This window comes from Physeter macrocephalus, chromosome 12 (genome assembly GCF_002837175.3).
Source record: "Physeter macrocephalus isolate SW-GA chromosome 12, ASM283717v5, whole genome shotgun sequence".
NCBI classification, from domain to species: Eukaryota; Metazoa; Chordata; class Mammalia; order Artiodactyla; family Physeteridae; genus Physeter; species Physeter macrocephalus.
Genome location: NC_041225.1, coordinates 43,747,903 through 43,759,415, shown reverse-complemented (window position 1 = coordinate 43,759,415; position 11,513 = coordinate 43,747,903). Strand labels below are relative to the sequence as shown.

General features: G+C 40.1%; 1 protein-coding gene across 1 annotated transcript in view; it reads right to left on the bottom strand.

The window, feature by feature from the left end:
- Nucleotides 1-11,513, bottom strand: part of NCOA1 (nuclear receptor coactivator 1) — a 269,372-nt gene that overhangs the window by 166,925 nt on the left and 90,934 nt on the right. The gene's annotated exons all lie outside the window — the stretch shown is intronic.

Genomic DNA, 11,513 nt, shown 5'->3' with positions numbered 1-11,513 from the left:
TTGCACAGCAAAGGAAACCATAAACAAGATGAAAGACAACCCTCAGAATGGAAGAAAATATTTGCAAATGAAGCAACTGGCAAAGGATTAATTTCCAAAATATACAAGCAGCTCATGCAGCTCAATATCAAAAAAACAAGAACCCAATCCAAAAATGGGCAGAAGACCTAAATAGACATTTCTCAAAAGAAGATATACAGATTGCCAACAAGCACATGAAAGGATGTTCAACATCACTAATCATTAGAGAAATGCAAATCAAAACCACAATGAGGTTATCATCTCACACCAATCAGAACGGCCATCATCAAGAAGTCTACAAACAATAAATGCTGGAGAGGGTGTGGAGAAAAGGGAACCCTCTTGCACTGCTGGTGGGAATGTAAATTGATACAGTCACTATGAAGAACACTATGGAGGTTCCTTAAAAAACTAAAAATAGAACTACCATACAACCCAGCAATCCCACTACTGGGCATATACACTGAGAAAACCATAATTCAAAGAGTCATGTACCACAGTGTTCACTGCTGCTCTATTTACAATAGCCAGGACATGGAAGCAACCTAAGTGTCCATCGACAGATGAATGGATAAAGAAGATGTGGCACATATACACAATGGAATATTACTCAGCCATAACAAGAAAAGAAATTGAGTTATTTGTAGTGAGGTGGATGCACCTAGCGTCTGTTATACAGAGTGAAGTAAGTCAGAAAGAGAAAAACAAATACCATATGCTAACACATATATATGGAATCTAAAAAAACACAAAAAACAAAAATGGTTATGAAGAACCTAGGGGCAGGACCGGAATAAAGATGCAGATGTAGAGAATGGACTTGAGGACATGGGGAGGGGGAAGGGTAAGCTGGGACGAAGTGAGAGAGTGGCATGGACTAATATATACTACCAAATGTAAAACAGATAGCTAGTGGGAAGCAGCCGCATAGCACAGGGAGATCAGCTTGGTGCTTTGTGACCATCTAGAGGGGTGGGATAGGGAGAGTGGCAGGGAGACACAAGAGGGAGGCGATATGGGGTTATATGTGTATGTATAGCTGATTCACTTTGTTATAAAGCAGAAACTAACACACTATTGTAAAGCAATTATACTCCAAAAAAGATGTTAAAAAAAAATACCGTATGCTAACACATATATATGGAATCTAAAAAAAAAAAAAAAAAAAATGGTTCTGAAGAACCTAGGGGCAGGACAGAAATAAAGACGCAAACACGGAGAGTGGACTTGAGGACACAGGGAGGGGAAGGTGTAGGCTGGGACGAGGTGAGAGAGTGGCATGGACATATATACACTACCAAATGCAGAATGGATGGCTGGTGGGAAGCAGCCACATAGCACAGGGAGATCAGCTTGGTGCTTTGTGTCCCCCTAGAGGGGTGGGATTGGGAGGGTGGCAGGGAGACACAAGAGGGAGGGAATATGGGGATATGTGTATAAGTAAGTATAGCTGATTCACTTTGTTATACAGCAGAAGCTAACGTACCATTGTAGAGAAATTATACTCCAATAAAGATGTCGAAAAAAAAAAAGATAAAAAGTGATCTGAAAGTTATAGGCTTAATACAAATCAAATAAAAACCAAAGTGTGTTTTAGAAACATAATCATATAAGAAAAGAGTAAAAGAGTAAATAAAAAGAGTAAAAAAATAAGAGTAAATCTGTAAGAAAAAACAAGGAAATTTTGAAAAAGAAGAGTAATGAGGGTAGATATATCCTAATGATTATGAAAGCAGTTGTTGATATGCTTGTCCCATTTGCATTTCCTTCTACTTACTTCCCTACTATTGTATGAGTAGCATCCATTTCCTTAGAGAAGTTTAGATATAAAAGAGAAATATTTAATGCTCACCTTCTGAATTAAAGAAAGGATTCTGCAGCAAGATTAAGTCTTAAAAGTATGGTTTTCCCAAAGAAGGAAAATTTTTTTTAACACTAATATTTTCTGACCAAGCCTGAAAGACTCAGATTACAGTTTCTTCCACTTTGTAGAGCAGATATCCCTTCTGCTCATGACAGCTAGAACATAATGCCTACTACCTAGGGTAGAAGGAGGATAAAACCTAGAGACTGTAAATTAAAGCCTCAAATTCCTGATTCTGGCCAAAGGACTGTGGGATAAAGAAGTAGAACAGAGACAGGAGAAGCAAGTGATCAGCCCAGTACTCCCATTACCCTTTCCAGCTGGAGGCTGCAAAAGGAAAGGAATGTTTGAAGGAGTGGGGAAATCTGGGAGTTAGAATGGATTTTGCTCTGCTTCCTGTTGAGAAAGTGTGAAGTCACGGCCTTCCAGTAACATCCTGCACGCCCCCAACTGCCCTCCCCCACAACCAAACTTTTACCTCCCATCATGCACATCTAGCACGAGCTGAAGAGAGCCACATCAAAGCATATGCACAGAAGCACAATCAGATTGAGGAAGGGTGTGAGATCGGCTCTGGGGCCTCCCTTTTCTCCCCTGTGCCATGGAAGACTCTGAGAAATTCCTGGGTGCTGTAAAGTAGTTCAGGAAAGGTAACTTAAGATGCTGGATGTTGAGTTTGCCAGAAGAGGTCACTGTCATAGGGGCAAAGTAGCTCCATAGCAGAGGCCTGGAAAAGAGACCACCTGGCTAGCGACTCAATGGGAATCCCTAGCCAGACATCAGGTTACCTGTGACACCTGGGAAGATGGCAATACATCCTGGGAACCAAGAAAACAGATCTCAAGTAACATCAGTTGTAAACTTCAGCTTCAGATATCTGAAGAATACCCAAGGACAAAAGCACCACAGTAGTCACAATTCCAGGGAATAGCCTGACCAGTTACTTTAAAGGAGAGACCAATGAGAAACAGAGAAGATAGCACATGGATTGAGGGTTCTGGTATCCTTCCATGACTACAAGGTCACACAAGCACCCAAAAGTCTGGATTCCATTGTGGGAAGGCATGAGAGAAGAGATGATACTTGAATGACTAGTATCCAAACAGAGACTGAACTATCCAAAGAGATCAATTTAGATTACTACATAAGACTTAGTTTACCAGCTTGGAGTAAGACTGGTACTCTTCCTCCAGTTACCAGTTCCCAGAGTTCATGAAAAGGAAGAGAGGCCTTATAGAAAAATAAAGAAGCTATATTTTCTTTGCACACCTAAGTGCGTATGAGTAAGCTGTGATCCTGCTACAGATTTTATGATGTTTATTTTATGTGAGAATTCAAAAGAAATACTTCTTGGCATAACAGAAATCAACATCGCTTTAAAAGTAACAATGGACTTCCAGTTCAAGATGGCAGACTGAGCATCTATCTCTTCTCCTTCTTAAACACCTCATGTCAGGCCACAGAACAAATGAGTGAAAAATCACCGAAGATGACCAGTACAACTCAGATGATAAATAGTAAATGCTGACCACAGCACTTACTGTGGGTCTAAAGTCTCTGTCAGAGGGCTTACAGTGTGAACTTTGAGTTGAAGATAATAGCAGGTTAAGGACAATCTCAATAGACTGTGATCAGGGAAGATAACTCAGAACTAATCAGAACTCTCCCTGCAGGTAAATTCCATCCCTATAGCAGAAGTTGAGGGAGGGACAGGGACAAGCTTGTTAGCCTTGTCTTTGCAAATGCAAAGAAAAGGGGTGGGGTGGGGAGGAATCCACATCCCACTTACCACAGCAAGTGGGAAACCAACTTGCAGAGTCCTGTGGTCAGCAGAGATATTCAGTTGAGAAGATAATGCTTTGTAAAGGAGAACACTGACCTGTACCAAATTACACCAGTTACCAAGATGTTACCAGCATCAGAATCATCTAAACTATTTAAGTGCATACTGAATCATACTGGTTCACCCCAGACATACTGAATCAGATTTTTTGTGAGTGAAGCTAGGAATCTGCATTTAAACTGGGTCCCCAAGGGATTGTTACATGTATTCAAGTTGGACAACCACTGATTTAGACTTTCATTTAAAAATTCTATAAAGAAGAACATCCAAGAATCACCAGCTACTTAATAAAAACTAAGAGAGGCAGTAAGGTGAAAAAGCACGGGTACCATGACCCACAGAAGAGAGAGTAAAGCAAAAAAAAAAAAAAGAAATAAGATGTTTAACTTATATTGGTATCTTCAGAGAGATTCAAGAGGCCAATATAGGGGCTTCCTTGGTGGTGCAGTGGTTAAGAATCTACCTGCAGGGCTTCCCTGGTGGCACAGTGGTTGAGAGTCCGCCTGCCGATGCAGGGGACACGGGTTCGTGCCCCGGTCCGGGAAGATCCCACATGCCGCAGAGCAACTATGCCCATGCGCCATAACTAACGAGCCTGCGCTCTAGAGCCCGCGAGCCAGAACTACTGAGCCCGCGTGCCACAACTACTGAAGCCCGCGTGCCTAGAGCCCATGCTCCGAAACAAGAGAAGCCACCGCAATGAGAAGCCCGTGCACCGCAGAGCGGCTGGGCCCGTGAGCCATGGCGGCTGAGCCTGCGCGTCCGGAGCCTGTGCTCCGCAACGGGAGAGGCCACAACAGTGAGAGGCCCGCGTGCCGCAAAAAAAAAAAAAAAAAAAAAAAAAATAGAATCCACCTGCCAACGCAGGGGACATGGATTCGAGCCCTGGTCCGGGAAGATCCCACATGCCGCAGAGCAACTATGCCCATGCGCCATAACTAACGAGCCTGCGCTCTAGAGCCCGCGAGCCAGAACTACTGAGCCCGCGTGCCACAACTACTGAAGCCCGCGTGCCTAGAGCCCATGCTCCGAAACAAGAGAAGCCACCGCAATGAGAAGCCCGTGCACCACAATGAAGAGTAGCCCCCAATCACTGCAACTGGAGAAAGCCCATGTGCAGCAATGAAGGCCCAACGCAGCCAAAAATAAATAAATAAATTTATTTTTTTAAAAAGAGGCCAATATATCCATAAAATAAGAAAACTCTGTTCATAAAATATAGTAACCAACAAAAAAGAATTTTTAGAAAATAGAAACAAAAATTATTTTCAAAATGAAATAACTTGACTTTCAGTGACAGACAAGATGGTAAAGCCCATTACATCTCTCCCACCCATTACAACTAGTAAAAACTCTGGAGAGAATCCTAAAAGCAACTACCTGAGAACTCTGAAAAATAAACAATGGCAGGCGCATTGGGGAGGGAAGTCAAAAGTTGAAGAATAATCAATAGGGCAGAGAGTTTACTCTATTTTAAAAACCCTTTCTTTGTTTACCACTTTAACATGAGGGTGGTAGAGTCCCAGAATCATGCAGCAGGGGCACACAGCAAAAACTCCAAGAGAAAGCCCCTCTTTCTCACTGGAGTAAAAGGGGCATCTGCAAGCTGGGAAGTGTATACGTTTGGGGGTGAGGTTTCCAGTTCCTTTTCTTTTCTTTCTCTTCTGACCCGCTCTGAAGACAGTCCAAGTTATAGAGCTGTACTACTGAGGCAGGAAGCCTAAAAGCCTAAGAGAAAACTGGCCCCAACCTCCTAAGGAACTAGAAAAAGGAGCCATTGTTGTATGAAGAGTATTGGAGCGGGGGAGCTCCTCACTTCTCCTTTTTTTCCCCTTACCCTTTCAACCCAGGAGGGCCTCAATGGGGTATAACTGTGCAACAGTGAGGTGTGGGGGAGGGGGGAGCACCAAGACTCTGAGAGAAAGAAACTTCAGCTTTCTAATGAGAAGGCCAGGAAAAGACCGCTGGGAGCCAGAGAACATAAGCAAAGTCCCCAAGAGTACAAAGACAGAGAAGATTCCACAAGGTGCATAAGTATAGATAATAAAGAGGTATCAATTTTTCCCCCAAATGAATCTTCAACCCAATGCAATTCTAATCAAAATCCTTCATATCCTTATTTTTTTTACTTGATGAGTATATTCCAAAGTAAGTCTGTAAGAATTACTATCAAAAAAAAAGCACGACAAACATTTTTGGAAGTCTAGTGAGAGAAAACTTAAAAGTTACATTAAATAATATAACACTAAAAGAGTATGACAGGGCTTCCCTGGTGGCACGGTGGTTAAGAATCCACCTGCCAATGCAGGGGACATGGGTCTGAGCCCTCATCCGGGAAGATCCCACATGCCGCGGAGCAACTAAGTCCGTGCGCCACAACTACTGAGGCTGCGCTCTAGAGCCCACATGCCACAACTACTGAAGACCATGTGCCTAGAGCCCGTGCTCGGCAACAAGAGAAGCCACTGCAATGAGAAGCCCGTGCACAGCAACAAAGAGTAGCCCCCTCTCGCCGCAACTGGAGAAAGCCCGCACACAGCAACGGATACCCAACGCAGCCAAAAATAAATAAATAAAATAAATAAATTTATTTTAAAAAAAACAGTATGATAAATACATAGCAATATAAAAGGAGATCAAAAGAACATTATATAGACAGATAAATATATGTATATATGGGAATCTTATATATGATAAAGGGAGACTTCAAACAGTGGGCAAGAAAAGAAACATTCAATAAATGCTATCAGAAAGAATTAATTAATTTAAGAGAAAAAAGTTAGATTTCTACATAACATAATTATAAAAATTCTGAAAGATTAAACAAAAAATATTTATGCAGATGGCCAAGAGATGTATGAAAAGAAGCTCAATATTGCTAATTATTATAGAACTGCAAATTAAAACTACAATGAGGTATCACCTCACACCAGTCAGAATGGCCACCATTAAACATTAAAAAGTCTACAAATAACAAATGTTGGAGAGGGTGTGGAGAAAAGGGAACCCTCCTACACTGTTGGTGGGAACGTAAACTGGTGCAGCAACTATAGAGAACGGTAGGGGGTTCCTTAAAAAACTAAAAATAGAGTTACCATATGATCCTGCAATCCCACTCCTGGACAAAACTCTAATTCAAAAAGATACATGCACCCCAATGTTCACTGCAGCACTGTTTACAATAGCCAAGACGTGGAAGCAACCTAAATGCCCATCAATGGAGGAATGGATAAAGAAGATGTGGTACATATATACAATGGAATACTAAAAGATGTGGTACATATACACAATGGAATACTACTCAGTCATAAGAAAGAACAATAATGCCATTTGCGGCAACATGGATGAACCCAGAGATCATACTAAGTGAAGTAAGTCAGACAGAGAAAGACAAATACCATATGATATCACTTATATGTGGAATCTAAAAAAAATGATACAAATGAACTTATTTACAAAACAGAAAGACTCAGACATACAAAACAAACTTATGGTTACTAGAGGGTATAGCAGGTTGCGGGGGCGGGGGTAAATTAGAAGTTTGGGATTAACAGATATATACTACTATACAGAAAACACCATCAATGGAGGAATGGATAAAGAAGATGTGGTACATATATACAATGGAATACTAAAAGATGTGGTACATATACACAATGGAATACTACTCAGTCATAAGAAAGAACAATAATGCCATTTGCGGCAACATGGATGAACCCAGAGATCATACTAAGTGAAGTAAGTCAGACAGAGAAAGACAAATACCATATGATATCACTTATATGTGGAATCTAAAAAAAATGATACAAATGAACTTATTTACAAAACAGAAAGACTCAGACATACAAAACAAACTTATGGTTACTAGAGGGTATAGCAGGTTGCGGGGGCGGGGGTAAATTAGAAGTTTGGGATTAACAGATATATACTACTATACAGAAAACAACAGATAAACACCAAGGACCTACTGTATAGCACAGGGAACTATACTCAATGTCTTGTAATATCTTAGAGTGGAACAGAATCTGAAAAAGTGTGTATATATATATATCTATATATATATCTATATCTGAATATAACTGAATATATATATAACTGAATCACTTTGCTGTACACCTGAAGCTAACACAACACTGTAAATTAACTATACTTCAATTAAAAAAATGGTTAAAAAATTTTTTAAATGATAGAAGACCAAGAGCCAATAAACATATGACAAAAAGAAGTCAAATAATTGCAACTTAAATGACATTCCTTTTCTTTTCTTTTAGATTCCCATTATGTTTTTAAAATTTAAAAAAGTCTAAGTATATGTGTGTGTCTGCATTCACTTAAGTGTGTCAAATCTTTGAATATTTCTACACTAAAAAAAGAAAAGAGGGGCTTCCCTGGTGGCGCGGTGGTTGCGCGTCCGCCTGCCGATGCAGGGGAACCGGGTTCGCGCCCCGGTCCGGGAGGATCCCACAAGAAAAGAGAAAAAATTAGAAGAAATCTGAATACATACTTATTTTCTAAACTTCTATACATAAAAAAGAAATCATATAAAATTAAAAGGCAAATAAAAAGGGTAAAAGTATGTGTAAAAAATGACAAAATTAGTATTTTTAAAACATTAAGTTTTATACATAATTATATAAAAACTGGTCAGACTGATGGATAAATGGATAGAGGACCCTAATCCAAACAAAGAAATTAAATATCATTGTATATATATCAGTTTAGCAAACACTGGGGTGGGGAAAAACTCAATGTGATAATGTGGTGAAAAAGGCAGGCTCAATTGCTGAGAGTGAGGAAAAGGTGACAGTACCTTATTAGGAAGCAATTTGACACTAAGTATCAAGAACCTTAGAAAATGTTGATGCCCCCCTGAGAAACTGTCACAATTTAGGAAAGTCTTCAATTCTAGACTCATGTTTGACAGCTACATGACCAGATAAATCACACACCACTTTGAGCAGCAGTTTCTTCACTGTTAAATATGAATACAAGCCACTAATTCTCAGGGTTGTTGTGATATTTAAAAGAGCAACAAAGCATGTAAAAAAGTCTCAAAAACTATAGAGGAGATGGTTGACCCAAGGCCTGTGAACTCTGGGGGACTTCAGAAGGTCCTCGAACTCTCTGAACATCTGTGAATGTTTGTGAAAAGTGACTACAGCTTTAAGTAAACCCTCCAAGGGGCTCCTGATCCAAAAGAAAACTGAAAAGCACTACAAGCAAAGAGCAAACTCAAAGTTTGCTTCCCGCCTGATGCGTCCAGCTTCATGTCTGGCACATGTAGGCCGAAATCAGGAACTCACTATAAAAATCCAAGTACTATTTAAGAGGATATTAAACTTACCCCATTTATTTCAAAAACCCTCAGAACAGTACTTAGTGATTTCTTAGCATATTAACTCAACCTCTGACGTAGTTGTAAAGACAACCTGAAATCAGGAAAACAGTATTACAGTCAGTCATAGCTATTTGGATCAATCACATGAAATTAATGCAATCTGCTCTAGAAAATGAGAGTAGGGGTGGGGGTGAGGGTGGTGGCAGTAAATAAATTTAATATATTTAAAGTAGTATTCTTAATTCATTAAGATATTCATAATTAATACATAAGCTACCTTGAGACATTCTCTTGAAGCAAACAAAAACTAGAGGTTTTATGTATATATTTTTTAATAAAATGGGATATAGAAAATTATTGCTCTTTCTCCAAAATAATTAAGACTAAAAGATTAATTCTAAAGCTTCTACTTCTAGATGGTGAGCCACACTTTCATTTAAAAAAAAATTTTAAGCCCTATAAGTGAGGCACACTGATAAAATTCTACCCAGTCAAGCATGTGGCAAGCAGACTAAAAGGTAATATTAATTATAATGAAAACTAAATAATTAAGAATTTAAAGTACTTGAGGACTTCCACTTCTGGGAAGGTGGAATAGATGTATTTTTCCCTATTCTTCTCACTCAGTAAAACTAAAAGTCCTGGACAACATATATAACAAACGTAAGAAGACTCCAAAGGTGGAGAGAAGAAAGCAGATCAGGTAGAAATCACCAGATCTAAGGAAAACAACATGATGGTGAGTTCTACGGGTTTTCTTCTGTGCCCTATATATTCTAGACTTGGAGTTGAAGAAGCTGTCAACCTAGAAATACCAAGAGGCCCAGACCCTCCAAAAAACCATACAAACAAAACAAAATCCTGTTCTCCTAGCCAAAAGATCAGGAAAGAAACAATCTAGACAAAAAGCTGTTATACCCAGACAAACACCATAAAACAAAACAAAACAGAACTGTGGTGCCAGTGCCACCAGCAAAGGTCAAGTGGAGAGCCTAGACTTCCACCTCTGCCAAACTGTAACAAGGCACCCCATACTCCCCACCACAGTGGTGTCGGAGAAGGCCATTTGGGAGTTGGTCCCTACCAGGTGATAATGAGACCTCCTTCCCCTTGGTGTCAGTGAAGACCACATGGAGAGCTTAGATGTCCACCTGGCAGTAAGAAGGTGTACTTCCCCCTTCCTGGTGTAGGCTGGTGTCAGAAGAGTCCTAGTGGAGTCGGGCCTTTCACCACTGTCCAACAGTAAAAAGGCCCTCCCCTCCCCCTCAGTACAGGTGTGTACTGAGGCACACCTGCCTTCCCAGCCAAGGAAAAGTCAGTGGAGGCCAGAACTCCCATCCCTGACAAGCAGTAATGAGGAATCTCCCACCAACTTGAGAGTCAACAGAGGCAGGGTGAGGAACGTGGACTTCTATGCCCTCTGGGCAGTAATGTGACAGAGCACTCCTCTCTTTCCCATGTTGGAGCAGTGCCAGAAGAAGCCAGCTACATCAGAAAGTGTAAATAAGATCCTGAGTCTCAGAATATAATATCCAAAATGTCCAAGTATCAAATAAAAATCACTCATCATAACAAGAACTCTCATAACCTCATCATAACAAGAAATATGTCAAACTGAATGAAAAAAGACAATCCACAGAAGCCACTACCAAGATGAGGGAGATGGTAAGATTATCTGATGAGGATTTTTTTTTTAGTATTAAGTAATATTTACTGAACATATATTATGTGCTTAGCTAATGCTATAAACATATTATACACATTAACTCTACCCTTACCATAATTCTGTGAAGCATTTACTGTCACTAATTACTGTTATTAATCCCATTTTACACATGTGAAAAGTGAGGTACATAGAGATTAAATTACAGATAAAAACCCCAGAGGTTGCGCGGATTCATAAAGTTATTGAGAGGTAGATCCTGGCTTAAAACCCTGATGGCACCCCTCCTGACACAATGTTTGAAGTGGCCATTATAAAAATGTCTCAAAGAGCAGTTATGCACATGCTTGAAACAAATAAACAAAAAAATAGGGACTCCCAACAAAGAAAAAATACACCAAAAAAAAAAGATTTCAGAACTGAAAAAATATAAAAACTGAAACAAAAGACTCAACAGATGAGAACTACAGTAGAATGGAGAGGACAGAGGGAAGAATCACTGAACTGGAAGACAGAACAATAGAAACTACCCAATCTGAATAACAGAGAGAAAAACCTGAAAACAAATAAACAGAGCCTTGGGGTCCTGTGGGACTACAACAAAAGACTTATCTTCCGGGACTTCCCTGGTGCAGTGGTTAAGAATCGGCCTCCCAAGGCAGGGGATGCAGGTTCAAGCCCTGGTCTGGGAAGATCCCACATGCTGTGGAGCAACTAAGCCCGTGCACCACAACTACTTCCCTGACAAGCAGTAATGAGGAATCTCCCACCAACTTGAGAGTCA